The sequence below is a fragment of the Microtus pennsylvanicus genome, chromosome 16 (assembly GCF_037038515.1).
Source record: "Microtus pennsylvanicus isolate mMicPen1 chromosome 16, mMicPen1.hap1, whole genome shotgun sequence".
Classification (NCBI taxonomy): Eukaryota; Metazoa; Chordata; class Mammalia; order Rodentia; family Cricetidae; genus Microtus; species Microtus pennsylvanicus.
Window position 1 is genome coordinate 48,380,025 of NC_134594.1, and position 21,147 is coordinate 48,401,171.

General features: G+C 41.1%; 1 protein-coding gene across 5 annotated transcripts in view; it reads right to left on the reverse strand.

Moving 5' to 3' along the window:
* The window catches only part of Fhip1a (FHF complex subunit HOOK interacting protein 1A), a 216,107-nt gene that overhangs the window by 139,875 nt on the left and 55,085 nt on the right, over positions 1 to 21,147 (reverse strand). The window contains exon 2 of one of the 5 annotated variants that reach the window (XM_075950502.1): positions 12,315 to 12,437. The exons of the other annotated variants lie outside the window; for them this stretch is intronic. The gene's annotated coding sequence lies outside the window, so the exon portion shown is untranslated. The remainder of the gene's footprint in view (positions 1 to 12,314; positions 12,438 to 21,147) is intronic. 5 annotated transcript variants of the gene reach the window in all.

The following is a 21,147-nucleotide window of genomic DNA, read 5'->3' on the forward strand; positions in this document are numbered from 1 at the left end:
TTGACTTTAACTGACAGTCATTGCAACCCACATCCCTGAGATACTTGGGGCAGAGGCGGCAGTACTTCCCAGTGCCATGACAATCTGTCAGCTAAAAGGGCTTTCAATGCAAGGCACACAGCGGTGTACCCACGGTGGGCAAGCTACTGAAAAGTACGTAGTGTCACCTCCAGTCTCAGACACCTTGTGACCGACTTCACAGAATCAGGGTGAACATAGTGCCTTGAATACCTTGGTAATACCACAAGCAAGATTGGGCCCTTAACTCCAGGGCCACAATGAGAAATAAAATCAGGAATGATAGCCGAGGCTCTAGCAGCAGTTACAACAAGCTAAAGACTCTCCAGGTAAACTATACCTGTGAGATGGGGATAACATTATTCCCACGTTATAGTTGAGGAAACTTGCTCCAAATGACAAAGGAAAAAACCAGAACTTAAACACTGCAGGCCATCTCCTAAGGGTACCTAAACACTTCAGGTTTTGTTGCTTGAGTAAAATGGTTAACCTTAATTCAGTTCTAGAGGAAACTATAATTTTGTATGTCTATTAAGCTAATAACAAATAGAAATTAGTAGGCTCTACCTGTTACTTAGCAGTTGTTTTATTTAGTTACTGTCATGTCAAACTGGACCTTAGGAGGCCCAGAAAAATAAAAATAAAACCTGGCCACCAGGTTTCCATTGTTGCCGATTAAAATTTTCTATGTGGCCCTTTCCTCTCTTGGTATAAATTTTTACATTTTTCCGTGTCCTCTGGCCATTTTCTACACTGGCAATTATAAGTCATCAAAATTATAAGTCATCATGGCCTCATAGTGACCATCAAGTCCTTCTGCCACCTGAAATAGCTGAAAGTCTATAAACAGCAGCAGGGGCTGCTCTAATGATTTCCAATCAATCAAAATGAAGAAAATGAAATTCTCTGGGGAATGGAAGGGAATGCAGAGTGACATTCTACATAGCATGCACAGGACACCAGCCATCGAAAACCGTTCTTACTTCATGAAGTCAAAATTAGGATGCTGACGAAAAGTACAGATGCAGAAGTCAGGAGCTGCAGTGTCCAGTGTCTAGACTGGCACTGAGCACATTCAGTCTGGACTATTGGTACTGAGAAGGGGGGAAACTTTCTCTTTCCTTCTTTCTTTCTTTTCTTTTCTTTTTTTCTTTTTTTTGTTTTTTAAAATAGAGTCTTACTATGTAGGCTAGACTGGCCAAAATCTCACCACATAGCCTGGGCTGACCTTGAACTGACAAATATTCTGCCTCAACCTCCACGTACCGGAAGTACAAACATGGACAACTATGTCTAGCAAGAAATTGTATTCTTCCAGGGTAAGGAAATTTTTTCCTGGGACAAACAAAATAGGTGTCAAGATTATTTATGGCAGCAAAGAAGAGAGGAGAGGAAGGGGGAGAAAGGATGAAAGAAGAGGGAGAAGAGAGGGAGAGAGAACGAGAGAAAGAGAGAATGAGGGGTCAGTGGATGGAAAAGGACTAAGAGAAGACATGGAGGGTAGGGAGCTCCTGATGAAACAAACAGGACTTTGATTGAAAACAGGCCAGAGTGGTCAGATATCACGGGTAAAAAATGAGAAATGTGATCAAGTATCAAGGGGGAGAAGGAGTTCACTAATCTGACTCAGCAAGATTCTTGCTAGAACTTGGCTGGGTGAAAGCTAAGGTGATGTGGGAGTGTCATATATCAATCTGTTGATTTCATTGGCTAAGCAATAAAGAAACTGCTAGGCCCATTGGATAGGCCCACCCTTAGGTGGGTGGAGTAAACAGAACAGAATGCCGGGAGGAAGAGGAAGTGAGGTCAGACTCCGCAGCTCTCCTCTCCGGAGCAGACGCAAGAGAGACGCCATGCTACCTGCTCCAGGGAAGAGGCACGCTATGAAGCTCCAACCCAGGATGGACTTAGCCTAGAATCTTCCCGGTAAGCGCACCTAGGGGCGCTACACAGATGATTAGAAATGGGCTAAATTAATATGTGAGAATTAGCCAGTAAGGGCTAGAGCTAAGGGCCAAAGCAGTGTTTAAATGAATACAGTGTCTGTGTAATTATTTCGGGGCATAAGCTAGCCGTGGGGGCAGCTGGGGTTTTGGGGACATAGCCCCGCCACTGCGCCCTTATTACTACACTAAGGTAAGAGAGATTATTAGCCACTAGGGCATGGCAAGCAAAGGGCTCAGGAGCCTGACTGCAGTCAAGGAGAGCATCTCTGTCAACATTTTAGATCAAATCACTCTTGGCTGTGGGAGGTCATTTTGTTCATGGTACAGCAGCCTCTTTCACTGGCACACATGTAGACACACACACACTCATACACATGACAACGGAACACATGTGAACACATTGCCAAATATCCTCTAGATGCACAATCTCCCACAGAAGACGCCGGCTGCTTTCGGTCAGAGTTGACAGACTTTCTCCATACACAGAAAGGCAGGAAATACCTGTTTCTGCAGTTTGCATTTTCCATGCCTTGGCCTTCTCAGTTGCTATGTCATTGAAAACTAAGATAGATGTCCGGCCAGATTAGGCTTCTGGGCAATAATTCAACACAATAGCATCCCTTTCTCAGACAGCCTGTGGGAAAGGATTCTAAAGAATTCCCACAAACCTCCCTCTTCCCCTGGATATATCCCAAACCTTGTGTTCTTATTTCTAGTTCCCTAAATTCCCAGATAAATCTCGTTGGCATGGAATTTGGTCTATTACTAACTGACAGTATTTGGGGTTATATTTAGAATTTTTATGCTCTTTCCTTATCTCACATTCTGTAATATATCTCTAAAATTTCTCTATTTCTGGGAACAGACAGATGAAGTGGGTCACTGGGACACCATATCTTCGTTCAGTCTCTCACACGCAGCTAACCACATACCACAGCCCCTCAGCTTTGCCTCTAAGGCAATTATAAATTCATATACTAATAGGATTATCCTAGAAATTATGACATGGTAAGCCTGGTAAAGGGTACACAAAATACCACTACTGAATGTGAAATTTTAAACTTCACAGTGTATTTATGTCCAACAGCTTCAAGAAATACCTCAACAACAAAATAAAAAAGGTACTAGACATTTTTTTTATTTCAAGTTACTGGGTTCCATAAGGGGACATCTAAATGACTAAGAGAAAAAGTTCTCTTTGAAAATACAGGTGTGTGTGGGGAGGGAATGTCTAATATATAAATCACAAACCATACAGACCTTTCTGCCATGCATGGACTCTTCTTTGATTAAAATATCAATATAACATTTCAATACAAAGTCTCATGTCTGTAGTCCCAATTACTCAGGAGGCTGAGGCAGGAAGACAAGAATACTTCAGTCCAAGACTGAGCAACACAAGAGCTGGATCCTCAATCTCATTCTCTCTCCCCCTCCCTCCATCTCTCAATCTCTACCTCTTCCCCTCTGTCTCCCCCTCTCTCTATCTCTCAATCTCTACCTCTCCCCCTTCTCCCCCTCTCTACACATCTCTCCCTCTCTTTCTGTGTGTATGAGAGAGAGACAGAGAGAGAACTATGTAGGCCTGGTTGGCCTAGACCTCTGTGGAGCAGACCAGTCTTAGACTCAGAGAGATCCACTTTCCTCTCCCTCCCAACTGCCAGGATTAAAGCTGTGTGCACCCAGCTAAGAGCTCCTACTTGCAGTTCCAAGTATTAGGCAGGCTGAGGCAAGATGCACACTGTAACCCTGAGCTAGATGATGAGCTTTTCATTAGCCTGAGTGACAGAAGACAGTTTTGTATTAAAAACAAACAAAAACTTTCACATAAAAAAGAAAGCAGCAGCTGATCAGTAAAATAGTAAACATTATTTTACCTGAATTAATTTTAAAGTGATCAACAGTAGCCACAGCAGAAGAAAGCAGAGAGTATATAACATAATAAAAACCACCCATCACCACAAAAGACTAACTGCTTTTAAAGTTTCTTATTTCTTTTCAGTTTAAGGTTACGATAATTCTCTGCAGTCCCTAGTGTGCTTTCTAATAAGTGCACCAGTTTTTAAATCAGAAGCATAACATATGTTTGTATACCCACTCCACTTTGATTCTTGTATATTCCAACCAATACTATATCCTATGCATTATTCTAAGTTATTAAGCGGTACCCCAACAAAAGATAATCAGCTTTTAGTGTTTCTCCTCTATGGTCCCTCCTGTATATAGCCCTCCTCTCACTATTGAACTGTGAGTTTGCTCCAGTTTGTAACTACCAGAATACACTTCAAGAAATGACTATAATTTTCTTTGGGTTTCTGACTTCTCATGATGGTTTTGTAGATAAAAAGAATAAATGGGAGAGGCTATAGATGGCTTATTTCTTAATATCTATTGTCTAATCTTCTTGCAAGTATTTTATCAATACCCTTCTACCAGGAGTGGTCCAGGGAACATTTCAACAAAACCTTGAGAAGGCATGTGATGAAATCAACAAGTGAAAAATCCTAGGTGGGGGGCATTGATAAGAGTGATTTTATCATTTAGATTTTGTATGTGCTTATACTTAATTTTATATAAAGAGGTTAAAGACCAAACTAAAAGGTGACCTCAGAGAAGTAGAGAATAAAATATTTTTTACCAGACACTGAAAGTGTATGAAGGAAGGGGTGGAGAGAGGAGGCACCTGGGCACTGGATGTGTTCTGTATGAAGCACAGTGGGATTACTGTGGCTGACAAATAACTCGCTGAATTATTTCTAGATAGCCGAGAGGTTTTTTTCTCAACCTAATAAAATGATACAAGTCTGTATTAGTCAGGGTTCTCTAGAGGAACAGAGCCTATAAAATGAAGAGGGGGATATATTAGAATGGTTTATAGGGGCTGAGAGTTGGCTCAGTGGTTAAGAATACTTCTTGTTGCTGCAGAGGACCTGGGTTCAATTCCCAGCACCCATATGAAGGTTCACCACCTCCTCAGGCACCAAGCATGAATGCAGTACACAGATATACATGCAGCAAAACACTCCTACACATAAGATAATAAAATTACATCTAAAAGGATCTTAAAAGTAGAACGGCTTAAAGGCTTGAGTCCAGCTATTCCAGCAATGGCTGTCTACCAAGGAAAGGTCCGAGAATCCAGTAGCTGTTCAGTTCACAGGGCTGGATATCTCCGCTGGTCTTCAGTATCTGACAGAATCCTGGAGTAGGCACTAATGCTAGTAAAGGAGGGGACTTGCCAGCCAGAGGAGGAGCAAGCAGGCAAAGAAAGAATTCCCTTTTCCATGTCTTTTATATAGGCTGACAGCAAGAGTGGCCCAGGCCAAAGATGGATCTTCACACCTCTAAAGATCTGGATTAAAGGTGTGTCTAACTACCTCAAAAAGACCCAAATTAAAAGTGGGTCTTCCACTTCAAATTATTTAACTGAAAAAAAAATCTTTCACAGGTATACCCAGCCACTTGGGCTTTAGTTAATTCCAGATGTAGTCAAGCTGACAATCAAGAACAGCCATTACAATGTCTGAGATGATAGATATACCAATTACCAAGGCTGATGATTACAAAAAGTGTGTACGCATTGAAAGAGGAAAGAGGTGTGGCTCTGTGGGAGAATGCTTGCCCACCAAGAAAAAGGCCTGTTCAATCCCCTGTATTACAAAAGGAAGGGAAGAAAGGGGTGGATGCTGTGGGACAAAGCTCTTGCACATTTATATTGGATTAATAAAATGCTGATGGGCTGGGCAGTGGTGGTGCAGGCCTTTAATCCCAGCACTCGGGAGGCAGAAGTACCTGAATCTCTGTGAGTTCAAGGCCAGCCTGGTCTACTAGAGCTAGTCCCAGGACAGGCTCCAAAGCTGCATAGAAACTTGTCTGGCGGGGGGGGGGGGGGAATGCTGATTGGCCAGTAGGGCAACCAGACTAGGAGAATTCTGGGAAGAGGAAAGGCAGAGTCAGCCACAAGCCAGACACAGAGGAAGCAAGATGAGAATGCCTTACTTAGAAAAGGTACCAAACCACGTGGCTAAACATAGATAAGAATTATGGGTTAATTTAAGTTATAAAAACTAGTTAGTAATTAGCCCTAACAATGGGCCAAACAGTTTATAATTAATATAAACCTCTCTGAGACTGAATGGCTGCAGGGCTGGGTAGGACAGAAACTTCCATATACAGGGGAGGAAAGGATAAGGGGGAGAGGTGAGCTCTAAAAGCTGCCTATGATCATGTAAGAGGAACTCATATTAACCTATATAACAAGTCTTTTCAACCCTATTAACACAATACCAATCAAATCACAAGCAGAAAAGGTCAGGCAAAATCTCAGTCTCCTGGTCCCTCTGGCAGTTACAAGTGATACCATGACAGGTCTTCTGAAAGGCCTTTGAGGAATGTCCCAAGACAGAAGTCTGGTAACCTAGCATTTTGGCCTTTCCCTTTTTTACTAGAAGGGGGGTCTACAGCCAGCCAGAGTTCTGCTCTCTCTCCAGAACACAGTATGAGGACAAGAATCACATTCAAGCACAGTAAAGCAGAGGGCTGGAGGCAGTGGAGCCCGATAGTCATGGTGCTTGGCTCCATGGAGAGTCTGGGTCCATATTTATTTTACTTAGAAGAAAAACAGTCCCTTAATTTGTTTGATCATTGATTCTGACAATTACTTAAAGACGAACCTAATCCTAATCTACATATCACCTACCAGGTATTTTAGTAAGATAAAAGCATATGTAAGTGGAAGTCACTATTTAGCTCATTTAAATACTCTCTGACTCTTCCATACAATCAATACCTATTGAGCATCTGTACTGGGTGACAGAAACACAGAAATAAATAAGGCCAGCACCAAGTCCAAAAGAGACAACTAGACAACAAAGCAAAGTTGAACAAGTCCTAGGAACAGGGAAAGAATGAGGTCCTCTGGCAGCGTGTCAGAAAAGAAAGGTTCACCCAAATGTGAAGAAGTCAACAGGGTCTGAGAAGCCTTCCCAAGTGATGGGAGATTTAATTTGGAACCTGAGCAATAAGACAGTGTTGTGTGGCAGTCTCCTGAAAGAGGAGCATCCACAAAACGAAAATGTACTTGCAAAGCTTCAGAGGGAGGAAAGGGAGGGTGATGTACTTCAGGAAGGCAAAGTCAACTACAGAGGCCAAAACACAGCATCACAGTGGAGTGAAATGGAGCATCCTTTTCTGCGGACCCACAAAAAGTATAAACTATGTTTTCTCAGCTAGACTAGATAATAAATCTCTTTATTATGACTTCACTATAATAAGAAATTAATAGGATTAAAATAGGCAAAGACTAATCAAAACTCATCATTTCTTTTTAATTCTCTACTTCTCAAAGTATCAGGTATCACTAAGGTGTGACTGACTCTCTTGCAGCTTTCTGCCTTATGGTGTGGTTCTTAAGTGTCTGAAGCATACTAGTCCCCAGAATTGGTAGGGCTTTCTCAACCATGAGGTAGACTCTGAAAAGGGGCTACCTGATGAATAATTGATTTATAAGATCTGGGCTGTTTTTTTTTTTAAAGTGTTCAGATCACATTTCGTACTAGAAAGAATAACATTCTGACTATTTAAAAAGAGGGTGGGGTATGAATGTGAAGAGCCATTAATTATAGTACTAAGAGGAGAGATAATAGATACCCAATCTAGAATCCTCACAATGGAATGCAGAGATGGCGAACACATTTTAAGAACAGTGAAGTCAAATGCCTCAACCAGACAAACAGGAATGAGAAGGGTAAAGAGTAATCCTGGATGCTGGCCTTGTCACCTGTGCTAGTTTTACGTCACCTTGACACAAGCTATAGTCAGCTGGGAGACGGAAACTTCAACTGAGATTTACAAAAACCAAAAAAACAAAAAACCCAAATGCCTTCATAAGATTGGGCTGCAGACAAGCCTGTAGGGCATTTTCTTTTTTTTTTTTTTTATTAATGATTGACGTGAGGAGAACCCAGTTCAAGGCAGGCCTAGTCTACAGAGCTAGTTCTAGAACAGACAGGGCTACACAGAGAAACCCTGTCTCAAATGAAAAGAGAGAGAGAGAGAGAGAGAGAGAGAGAGAGAGAGAGAGAGAGAACAACTAGGAAAATCCCTCCAGTCAAGGGATGGACTGCAGGAAAGAACTGAGAAGTCAAGAGAAGGACAAGAAAACATTGATCCTAAAGGTGTACTGTAAAACTAAAGAAATATTAGGTGAATAATATTGAGATGAAGGAAGTATCAATCATAGGAAACTGTTGTAGAAACTCCACACAGAGAGCTGGGGTGGTGAGGAGCGGCCTTCCCTAGAACCACTGTTTAAATCCAGTTTTTGTATGAACTACCCACAACTGCTTAGGAAACTCTATGAGAGTTAAAAGGTTCTTTTTGTAGTGATCTGTCTTACCACAGAGGATGAGTCTCAGAGAAAAACAGAGTAAGCTGGGTAGATAGATAAGGAAAAAAAATCAAATCCAGACTTTTCAAGGGTAGAAATCGGAACGCATTTGGCTTTCGTGAAAAATAATACAAATTGAAGTTTGCAAAGAAAGATCTGGCCTCAGGGTTTCGGTTACCAAGCCAAGAGAAGCCATTTCAACCACTGTGGCTTTGGATCTGGAGAAGAAGGGTAGATATTCTTCATCTCTGGACCACAGCTATGAGAACTATTTTGGAGAGCTGACTGAACTGCAGATAACTGGGTCATCTAAAACCAGCCAAACCACTGGGAGAGCCTGTGGTCAGAGGTTATTGACCCTTGAGGCTGTGTGAGGGCAAGTTCCTGTTTTTGTTTTGTTTGCTGGTTTTGATGTTTTGCTTCTGTTAGAGGGGTGATTTCGTTAAGTTTGCAAACAAGTTCAGAAAGGGTAAGAACACCTAATCTACCTGCTCAGGGTACCATGGGCAATGGAGCAAAAGTGGATTCAACAGTAGCCATAACCATCTGGAGGAGTTGTCAGGGTACAACTGGCCTGGAAATTTACAGGGTAGCTTCTTAAACACAAACTTCTGGGTTCTGCCTCAGGGGTTTCTGATTTAAACCGAACGCACGCATTTTTCACAAATTCCAGGTAAGGATGACTGACAGAGCTGGTCTGAGGCCCACACTGAAAGAACTCCTTTAGTGGAGTTGTTTGTTAGAGTCATTTTCTGAGTGTGCCCTGACCACTTAAACACAAAAAAAGATAAAGTATTTCAAACACCATGCACAGTAGCTCACACCTGCAATCCCAGTACCTGGGAAGCTGATGCAAGAGGACTTTCATGAGTTCAAGGCTTCCCTGACCTACTGAGTAAGACAGTGTCTCAAACAAACATAGATCAGAAAAGTAACAGGACATGTGAGCAAACATAAATATCCTAAGCCATTCAAGTCTATTAGAGGAGACATAAAAAGCTGGAAACAAACCGAACAACAATGGAATGAAATTATAAAAGCCATGAACTATGTGAAGAGACAAAAGTGGCTAAAAAAAAAAAAACACTACAGACACAAGAGAAAGCAGCTGTAGACTGAAAACTGTGAGATTATGAAAAGGTATATACAAATAAAAAATTAGAAACTTTTAACTTTCAGTATTTATGTAGCTATTTGAGAAGACCCCTTTAGTGTCATTCACTTAGAAAACCTTGTCCCAAACAACTCTTGAGGACATATTTGTATTCAAAACCATCTTTTAAAAGGGCCTCCCACTGGTTCCACACAGGGCCTGTGGTGACTGCAAGGCTGCAGAGGAATATTCATCACCAGGCCGCTCCGCGTGCCTCGCATTCCCAGCATCCCATTACCAAGGCTGCACTCTGATGCTACTATAACCACTACTATCTTATGTGGACAGCTCTTAACCCTGAAACAGTATATTCAAATATATGATTCTCTCTCAACGGCTCGGAATATCTGTAATTGCCTCTGTCTGCTTGCTATTTGTCTTACTGTTCCGAGAACACCCAGAATTCATAACAGATGAATTCCGCCGACAGCATTTCCTTGGGACGATCATGTGTGCTCTGTGCCACACTGCCTCAGAGGCTTTAAAGTCCATTTTCAAACGCATTTACCACTTGTGGCTCCTGCTGTGCCCCTTTAGTGTCTGTAGACCTGAATGTTAGAGCTGTCTTCACCCAAGTCACTTCTATCCCACACACTGCTCCCTCTGACTTTAGCCTCCCTACACAGACCTTACTTAGCCTTATGTATGTATATTTGGTATAATATTTGATCTCATTTCTCCTTGCCCCTCCCTCCTGCCCTTGACACAAAAACAAAATAAACAAAACACAAACAAACAAAACACTTCATTTTAAATAGTACAATATTTAGGGTGTTACTGTTAAAAAACAAAACAAAAACACTGTTAAGAATTATTCAAGAATTATTCTTTCAACAAACACTACCCACTGACGCTAAGAGGCGAGAACCAGTCAAACAGCTTCCATATAGGTGAACAGCCACAGAGCTTTGGCAGGATTCCTTAGTGGCCATCTTTTACCACGACAATGCTGAATCCACGTTGGCCCTGGACTAGTGCTTCCTAAAACATCAGAGGACAATGGAACCTAGGTTACAGGAGTGTAACGACAATAGCCACCCATCAAAGCGGCAGCTTCATTTCATGTTGGTGGTTACTTTCATTTGCAGGGCTTGAAGCATCCCCAAGATCTCAGGACAACAGAAAGAAATAAGCATAGCACAACCCTCCGCAGGATGCTTCCTGAGAAAGCCTACAGTGGGCAGCGTGATTCCAGGGGCCTCAACTGGCTCCCTGTTATTCTTTGCCCTTGATTTACTGGGACATTTGAAAAGCAGATGCGAATACACCTTAGTGTGTGTCATCTAGATGAGGAAACTAGATTTAACCATTCACATCTGAAGAAAAACAAATGTAGCTATAAAATCTAAATATTTAATTTTATCCTATTATAGTTTCAATTTGATCTTATAAGCTACTTGGAAAAACAATTCTTTGTCAAAATAGTACAAGAAAGTCCTGCATTCCAAACAAAAAGCAAGTAAATAACTATAGACATGTGTGGGTATATGCATGCCGGGGTGTACATACATGTACATACATACATACAAATGTTGAGTAGAAGTTTGGTTTTATTCTTCAAAGGGTGTCGATCTTTGATGACACTCAGAAAAGGCAGACTCCCAGCCCTGTCCTGTACCATTCTGATACTGACATGACAGGAAGCTAGTAATCTGAATTGTTGAGTGTGTGAAGGATTGAACCAGGGCCTCGTTCATGCTAAGCATGTTCTCCGCGGCACCTCAGCCCTGTAATTTGAAACTTTTAATGTGTATTTTAACAAGCACTCTGATAACACTTGGAGAAACATTCCAAAACACCTGCAGGGAGTCATTTATAAGAGGCAAATTAAGAAGCCTGAGAGGCACACAGTGCAAGAGAGTTTGGGTATCACTGTTTAACCTGATTAGTACAGGAGCATTCCTAGAATCATGACAGATTGATTGATCTTAATAAGAAGGAACAACAATATTTATAAGCCAAATAAATGATGTTTCTCTATAAACTACAAAGTCGAACCACTGACTTTAACAATACCATCTTGTTTAAAGACACACTCCCTTCTTAGGAGTCAACCACACACAGAGACAACAAAAAGGAAAGATAGCTACAATATATTATTTCTTCTTTTTGGTTTCAAAGGAAGTGCTTCCTCTTACCATCCTACTCTCTCAAATACAATGTCACAGTGCTGACAGGTGCCCCTGCAGAAAACAAGATACTTAAACCAATGCCACTGGGGGGTCTGGGAGGTAATTCCAAAAAGAATGTTTTGTAAATACTTTTGAGTAGAAAATTGAATATAAATTCTCCAAAACTCTGTTTTGAACAAGAAAATGTTCAGCTAGATATGCAGATGTTCAAGTAGACTTGATTTTAAAAATGATTTGTTAAATATTACTGGGTATATACCAATAGCAATACATGAATATCATAGTTTGCTTTCTGCTGTTATGATTAAAACCATGACCAAAAAGTCACTTGGGGAGGAGAGGTTTTATTTCATCTCATAGTTTATAATCCATCAATTGAGGGAAGCTCAAGCAGGAACCACAGAAAACATTACCTAATGGTCTATTCCATGGCTTGGTTTGTATGTATGTATGTATGTATGTATGTATGTATACATGTAGATACATACATACAATGGAGGATCACCTACGAGGGATGGCACCAACCACGGTAGGCTGGACCTTGTCACATCAAGCATTAGTCACGAAAATGCCTCACAGGCCAGTCTGGTTTTATTAAAGCAATTCCTCGGTTGAGGCGCCCTTCTCCCAGGTGATTCCCGACTGACACAAACTAACAAGCGCAGTGAGGACATCACCTGTGTGAGTGTTGTCTTCACTGCACACTCTTGGGTTGTGTGTGCTCACTTCACCTTCCAGAGGAATGCAATGGATGTCTCTAATATTTGGCTCTGACAGGAAATCCCCAAAAGACTCAAAATCTGTAAAAAGAAATGAACAATCCCTCAGCAACACTAATAAACTATAAATCCCAATCTATGCTTCTCACCTTTGTATACTGGGTGAATTATCTTTAGATTACATTTGTCTTTATCATAAATAATATGAGCAAGTCTCAGAGGCATTGCCATTATTCTTGGTGGCCCACCTGAACTAGATGGGAAGACCCTATTACTGAAGACACCATGCACTTTGATTGTGGGGCATGAGGAAATTAAGCTGGAACTAAGCGGCAAGCTTCCCCCCGGCTGGCTATCTTTCATAGAGCCAGGAGATGCTGTGTAGACCACTGAGGTAAAATTGGTAGTCTCACCCTGCAGTAGATCCTAGGTACTACAATACTAACCTGCCAATGAGAGTGTCCAGCAGTACAATAGTGGTGTGGTGGTCTGAGGTTAGCCATCTGCTTTCTGATTGGATTAGAGGCCCACTCTATGGTAGGAAGATGATGCCTGGTACTGTAAACCCAGCCAAAAGCCCATGACTGGGAAGGTAATAGGTTTAGTAGGGGAACATACTATTGTTGTTTTACTAAATGGACATGTTGTCAATGGTCTTCAAATGTGTATGTTTATACCTGTCTCTCTTACTTTCCTTGTTGCTATGATAATACACCCTGACAAAAGTAACATAGGGAAGAAGAGTTTATTCTGGCTCAGAGTTCCAGGACCCAGTCCATCATGGCAAGGAAGAAACAGAGCAGCATCAAGGGACCAACTAGTCACACTGTATCCATAGCCGAGCAGCAGAAAGCAATGATTACTTCAGCTCAGCTGGCTCTCTTCAGAGAATGTAGAATCGCAATAGAATCTCTAGCCCAAGTAATGATGCTATCCACAGTGGGTGGGTCTTCCATTTCAATTATTCCTGTCAAAATAACGCCCACAGGCAAGTCCAGAGGTATCTCTCAGATGTTTCTAGAGTAAGTTGATAACTAAGATTAACCATTACAATATCTGTAGGTCAGAGCAGCTTATTTTTGTAGTGGTCGATGGCTAATGCAGAGACTCATAACTCCTAAATAGCTGAGATTAACTGTTGAGTGCTTCACCCTAAATGAGATACGCGTTTCACCCCCATCCGAGCCTCGCGGAACATCTTGGAAGAGGATGCAAAGAGACTGTGAGCACCTGAGGATGTAGAGAAGCGCTGTAAAATGCTGTCTCCTAAACATGACAGGGCCACACTCAAGGAAGCAACCCTAATAAACGTCCCCTAGTACTTATTTAGATATGAAAAACAAAAAGCTTATTTTTTTGCTCTCCCCTGCCCAAAGTCTACCTTGTTCTTAGACGTGTGTTTACTATCATTGGGCCTAACAGAAAGGTGAGTTTTACAACAGACACATGACTACCCCTACTATACAACACAACAAGATGGAGGTCTACAGACAAAAATAAGAATATCGAAAATGACGAACCCCCAGTGCTTAGAGGCATGAAAGGCAAAGGCCAGTGTAAATACCAGGCAAAATCACAAACTGTTACTCAACATCACAATGGATGAAAAGCTGGAGAAAATGTACAAGGGAAAATATTAAGAAAATAGGAAGTACTTTTAATAATGGAACACATTTAAATGCTTAGTGACAAACAGTCAACTAAATTTGCTACTACAATAATTCATTTCACATCATTCTGTCAGCTATTAGTACTCTTCCGAGTTTATAATAAGATGAGTAAATGTCATCCATACTATAGAGAAAGAAGCTTTAGTCTTCAAATCTGGACACACTCTGGTAGTAACCAGTAACACTCCTGTGTGAAGACTGGAGTGAACAGATGTTTCACGGGCAAAGAAATAAACCCTAACCCACCTTCTTCACTTAAATCAACCAATCTCTTACTAAGTACCCAGGACAGCAACACCTCACGATCCAATTTTGGAGCATTCAATGGTGAGAAGTTTTGCTAGTAACAAGTAACTCCCTCCACAATCCCACACAAGCAATTTTATCATCACGGACTGGAGAAACACAGGCTCTTTGGCTGCCTCTTAAATTACAGACTGCTTCCAGATGCTTTCCAGGTGATTTCAAGTCTTTCCTCGGCCTGCGGCTCATGAATTATGAAAGGGCATCCCTAATTCATGAGACCAATTCTTCCTCTCCGTGTCCATTATCATATATCCGCCCCATGCATGTTGCTTTTACACACATAATAAGGCGTTGCTGTGTATCAGCAAGGACTCTATTGAGAGGCTGCTTATATTTTACCATCGTGACTCTGCCAGTAGCAGGGCTTCCCGACTTCAAAGGCAGCTGGTCTTTTGACGGTAATGCACAGAATGATATCAGAAGCAAGGTTAAATGGGACTTGAGGAAATTGAAAGGAGACTCTTAAAATTCACCGAGTCTTGATAATTCTCTCACTTGTCATCTCATTGAAAAACAAAATATGTCTCCTGCTCGGAAAGGGAGGAAGAGGGCAGTTAGCAGTTCAGTCACACTCAGATCTCTCCCCAGGCAAGCACTTTCCCTCTAACAAAGCATCTTGCATCCACATAACAGAATCAAATTCAGGCTCACAGCGTCCCTTGTAATGGCTATGTCACACCCCTAATTTCAACACAGGAACAAAATTTAAAGCTCATTTCCAGATGGCGTAAATCCCGTGAATTGAGACCTCAACCATGCTGTTTAGGATTCTGCTGATAGGCAGGATTCACAAAAAGACAAGAAAATCATCAAGTGAACACCAGTGCTGGTTAACCCACATCACACATTGCGAGAGAAACTGGACAGGGTGTTTACTCAGGAAACGTGGGTTCATCTGCAGCACTGTCTCAAGAGACCTGCGACAGAAACACGTGCTTCCCCAAAGGGTGATTAAGAAACCAACCAACACAGAGAAAACGGTCAAAAAAAAAATATTCAACAAGTTCCTATTACCTGAAGCTGACTATGAGCTAATTATTGAATAATTTCTTTCCCCAGAATGGCTGCACTGGGGGCAGGCGATAGATGGTATTCATGGGCAGAAACCTACACAGACAATCTTCCACGCCCCAATGATACCCTCAAGTCTTAAATAGAGTCCACAGTGGTCTCCAAAGTGCAGTCCCTGAATTTACCCATGATAAAGCTGAAGCCGGGGTGGCTAAGTGGCCTGTTCAAACATTCAGAAGTAAACAGATGAAGAATGACAAAGACAGGTTGGGATCTTTGACCTCCCACACTGACAAGGTTAGGATTCCTCTGCCATCTACCTGTCGAGTTCCTTTCCCTTCTCCCATGACCAGCAATCCCTGTTTAAAATATGTCTGTACATTCTTAGATTACTTTTGTCATACTGTATGTACGGTCCTACTTCTGCTTAGGATATTTTGCATATTGATGTAAATTAAGGATATTTTTGCCATATTGTACTACACATTTCTACCTCTGATTAAGACATTTTTGCATATTGTCACAATTTTGAGGTCATTGTCCTTATACTGTATATCTGTTACAGATCACTTATTTTTATAATGTGAAACTTTAGTCTCTAAACTATATAGGTTATTAAGAATTACAGGTTAATAATTATCCATATTTGTCAAACAAATCTTATATTTTTACATAAATAAAAATACTATACACATACCTCACATTTTCACCAAACAGCATGTATTAGCAGTGTTTACAAGTTACTAGCTAAAGATGTTCAGTGGTATTTTGTGATTCTGCATTTTCTAATGTTCATCCATAATATAAAGAATTTGCTGAGTATCCCACAGTTGAACACTTGAGTTCTTTTCAATCTTTAGCGACTGTCAACACTACTATAATGTGTATTTTTTTAAATAAATCATTTTCTCATGCATGTAATATGGAAATATGTGAATGATTTTTGACAGACTATATTAATGTAGGCATATCTAGGACAATTTGTATCAAGAATGAATTTCTAAAATGGAAGCCCCTGGTCAAATAAGTATGGTTCTTTTCATATTGTAAAATTTGACCACTAAAAAGATGCTACCGGTTTGCATTTTCATTCTCTCTGAAAATATTATAAAACTTTAATGACTGTTCATCTAACTCCAATGAGTAGTTCCTCCATAAAATCATGACATGCACATCTCCTAGAATGAGTAAAGTTATTCATCCCTCCATGTGTTTGAAACTCGTTTCCCTTCCTGTAGACGACTTTTGTGTCCTCTGGCCATTCTCCCACCAGACTTTTGTACTTTTCTTATACACCTATAGGAGCTCTTATTACTAAAACTGGTTCCTTCAGATAAGAAGTGAAAAGCAAATATTATCTCTAGCTTTCTTATTCCTGATAGAAACTGCAGAACTGGTTTAGGGTTTATTGCGGTGGGTTTTTATAACAATAATCAAAGTTACAAACCTCTTCCATGTCTCAGTTTTATGAAAATACCATATATACTCTAAGGTTATAAAATAATTTCCCAATCTTCTTCTCAAACCTAGTTAATTTTTCAATTTTCCATTGAATATAGATTGATTTGGGCTTCATGTTTGAGGTTACTGCTCCAAACACTAATTTTCCCCCAGACAGTAGCATGATAATCCTTCTTCAATTTATTCACCAGAACATCATTCTCTCAAAAATTTGCCACATCACCTTTATCCCATGTCAGATAAAGCTTGTGGTGATATTGACGTTTCTATTATTATAACCCTAAAGCTAGATTCTGATCGCTCAGACTGTTCTAGCTATTTGTGCTTATTTTCCCAAGTGAACATAGAATCAGATGTTGGTCACCCCAAATAAACCTTCTTTCTGTTTTTTGTTTGGTTGATTTTGTTTTTTTTGTTTTGTTTTGTTTTATTTTTATTAAACTAACACAAAACACATAGCTTCTTAAGGAAAACTGACATCTCCATAATCAAGAATATGACAACTTTCCTAACTTTTCACCACTCTATGAAGCTCTCAAGTGCATTACTAATGACTTCATGTTGATGAAGGAAGGTCATTGGTTAATTAATAAAGAAACTCCTTGGCCCTGATAGGTTAGAACATAGGTGGGTGGAGCAAACAGAAAAGAATGCTGGGAGGAAGAGGAAGTGAGGTAAGACGCCTCAGAGAGACATGATGAGGCTGCTCTCCAGGGCAGACGCAATGAAGCTCCAACCTAGGATGGAAATAGGCTAGGATCTTCCCGGTAAGCGCACCTCGGTGCTACACACATTAATAGAAATGGGCCAAGCAGTGTTTATATGAATACAGTTTGTGTGTTGTTATTTTGGGGCATAGGCTAGCCAGGCGGCCGGGAGCTGGGTGGCAGGAACACAGCCCACAACTCCTTCAACATCATGTAAGCATAAATATTGCTTGCTTATTCTTTAATTTTTAATGGGTGTGTTAACGTGTCTATATGACTGCACATACCACGACATATATGTGGAGATCAGAAGGCAACTTTGTGGAGTCGGCTTTCTCCTTCCTTATGTGGGTTCCAGATATTGAACTCAGGTAGACAGGTTTCCAGGACAGGCACCCTAACCTGTTGGGCCATCTCAATTTAATTTAATTTTAATTTGATCTTGAGCATTTTATTTCTTTTAATGATAATGGACTGTCTTTCTTCAATCTTATAACTGGATATTGTTAGTATATTTAGAAGTTATGAGTGTTGACACACTTGCCAGCAGGATACTTTTATTATCTTACTTTTTTCAGATTTAATTCACTTTATTTTTCTTGCATAAAAGCCCTTATGTGGTGGCCACAACTGGAGTCTGGGTCCTGTGAACAGAGAGTCTGGTGCAGGTTTTCACAGATGGCCAGTGAATTCCTGATGAGGAGACCCTTTTCCAGAGGCCAGGGGTCAGGCAACTGCTGTAGCTCTTGGAGATGGCATCAAACATGACCTTTGCAAAGTTGCCCAGGCTGGCAGTGCAGCCCCTGGCTGATGTGTAGCAGTCACCAATACCGGCCATCAGCAGCAGGAGCACAGACTATGCCAGTGTCTCTGGGGGCAGAGATGAGACCAACACAGAGCCACAATGGCCTGTCACTTTGCATGGAGCAGTGTGGGGCTCGCCAATCTTGCTTTCCTAGTAGCCTCTCCACACAGGGACAATGGAAAGCTTGGCCAAGATGATGGTCTCTCAGGGGGCAGTGGCTACTTCCTTGGAGCACTTAACACCCAAACTAACATGACCATTGTAGTCCCCAACAGCAACAAAAGCCTTGAACCTGGAACCTCTGGCCAGCCTAAGTCTGCTTCTGCACTGGCAGGATCTTTAGAATCTCATCCTTTAGGGATGTGCCCAGTAAAAAGTTGATAATGTCAGATTCCTTGATGGGCAGAGAGATCAGGCAGATCTCCTCCAGGGACTTGACCTTCATGTCCTTAACCAGGTGGCCAGGCTTGGTGACAGGGATCCACTCCTGTCTTTGACTTTACCTACCTGAGTCCTGTGGTCCAGACCAAAACTGTGGCCTCTAAAACCACTGCCCAATCTCTGCTGAAGCAGCTGCGGCCTCCCAATCCTGGGCACTTCCCTGCACTGGCATCATTGGCCATTTGGTGTTTTCCTGAAGTTGAAGCTCTTATTCTTTATAATTGGTTTTTTCACTTGATTCTGTTCGGATTTTATATCCCATTATTTGCCAACAGCAATAATGGTTTGTATGCCTTTCTGATTTTTTTCTTGACCAGAAGCATTGGCTTGTGATTCTAAAATACTCCTGGCAAATGAAGACACTGGATTATCCTTATATGGTCCTGAACTTAGCAATGTTTTCAAACTCCTTTATGAGTTTGAAAAGATTTAGGGGTTAAAATGAACATAATTTACATTACTAGATTAGTTTCTTATTATGTTTTTAGGTTTTTTAAAACAAAATCAGTAATAAATATTGAATTTTATCAAATGTCTCTACTGTAAAAATAATCATTTTTCTATTTATAATAAATAAGATAATGTCATTAATAAATTTCATGGTATTACATTTTCTTACATTCTTAGACCTCATTTGCTATGGTGTTTTATTCCTTTTAAGCATACAAAGTACATGCTTAAAGTGTTACTTCACCCAGTTTTCTAAGCAGCCCTCTAGACCGGGTCCTCCCATCCTGCATGCCCTGCCCCCAGTCACTCTACACCAGCCATACTGGCCTCCTCGTGTGCCAAGGTTGTTCTTGGCTCAGAGAACAAGCCGCACCAGCCATACATACTGTTGCCTGACTGTCTGTCCCCAGATGTCCCGACACCGTTCCTCTTCGTGTTTCTGTTCATATGTGACCTCATCACCGAGGCCTTTCCTGCCTGCCCCACATAAATGCCTTCGGGTCGTGGTACGTTCTGCCCTGACTGGTTTATTTTTGTCTCCAGCCACGTCACCATCTACCAGGTGGACTATGTATATTGCCAGAAGACGGTGTGCCCAGCAGGAAGATGACCCAAGAACAGACACATTTTACTCGCTCTGCTCCTTGCTCTAGCTTCCTGGCTTGAAGAACAGGCCCAACACTTTCAAACATCTTAGTATTCATTACATGTGCCAATGGAAAAGAACAAATGAAAATCCTGAAGCTTAGAGAACCTGCTAAGTAAAATCTCACAGTGGCAAAGCTGCAACTGCGGCTTTAATCTAACTTTCCATTTCTTTCTTTAACCATTAAAACAAATGACGCGTGGTTTTAGGTCACAGAAAACGGCCACACAATCTTAGAACTACTAAAGCGTCACCAACAGTCAGTGCAAAGCCGGGCACAGATTACGTACAAGTGAGGGAAAAGCATCCATAGATGTTGCCCAAAGACCTCTTGGAAATTACAGGCACCATACTAAGTTAGCTCTCTTCCCAGCACCCATGATCCTCTGAGCAAGCAGCATAGCATAATGCTCAGAGTATCCGTGCATGTCCTTAAAGAGCCAAGAGATAAAACTCGATATTTTAGGACCAGGTGACCAGCATTTTGGTGAAATGCGTACTAGAATGTCTACCTCCCAGGAGACTTATCTAGCTACGTTATTGCCAATGATGACAAGGAAGGCTACTAACTTTCATCAAAGTTGACTCTGTTTTGGTTTCAACTGTCAAGTCAGAGTTAGGTACTACTCACAGGTTTGCTTGTCTTGTTTTTCTTACGTTTCTTTCCTCAAAGTAACGTTAGGCTAAAACTACACAAACATCCATTCATGATATTGAGTAGCATCTTTAATTTGTTTTCAGAGTTTAATCAAACCTCATATTTAAGGAACTTCAGGGTTGATGCAATATGGCAACATGACACATTTAATTCCATCGATGTAAATAAAACATAACAGGCACAGAGTGAGCCAGCGAGACACAGTTGAATGTCTGAACGTCTGGATTGAAGAGGCATAGCTCACTTGTGGTATTTCTAAACAGTAAATATATCATTGTCCAACATTTCACTATCAAATTATAGTAGTTTTCTGCTAGCACTTACTTGAGAAAAGCCACAAAAAGACTTTCCTAATAGTTTCTCCTTACTGGCTTCTATTCAAAGGTAAATGGAAAGCAGTAAAACTAATGGGAAATATATGCAATTACTTAAAATGCATCAACCAAAAGAAAACCCGTTTCAGAGCTGCGTTATGAGCTGTGAGATTATATGACCTTCCGTTAATCTTCAACTCCAATGACAGGTAGCAAAACTGAGGCCCAGTTACAATGACAAAACACTGCCTTTGCACAGCTTGATGTTTCCACCTCAAACTCTCACCTTGGTCAAAGGCGGAATAGACCCCTGCCCCTTAGC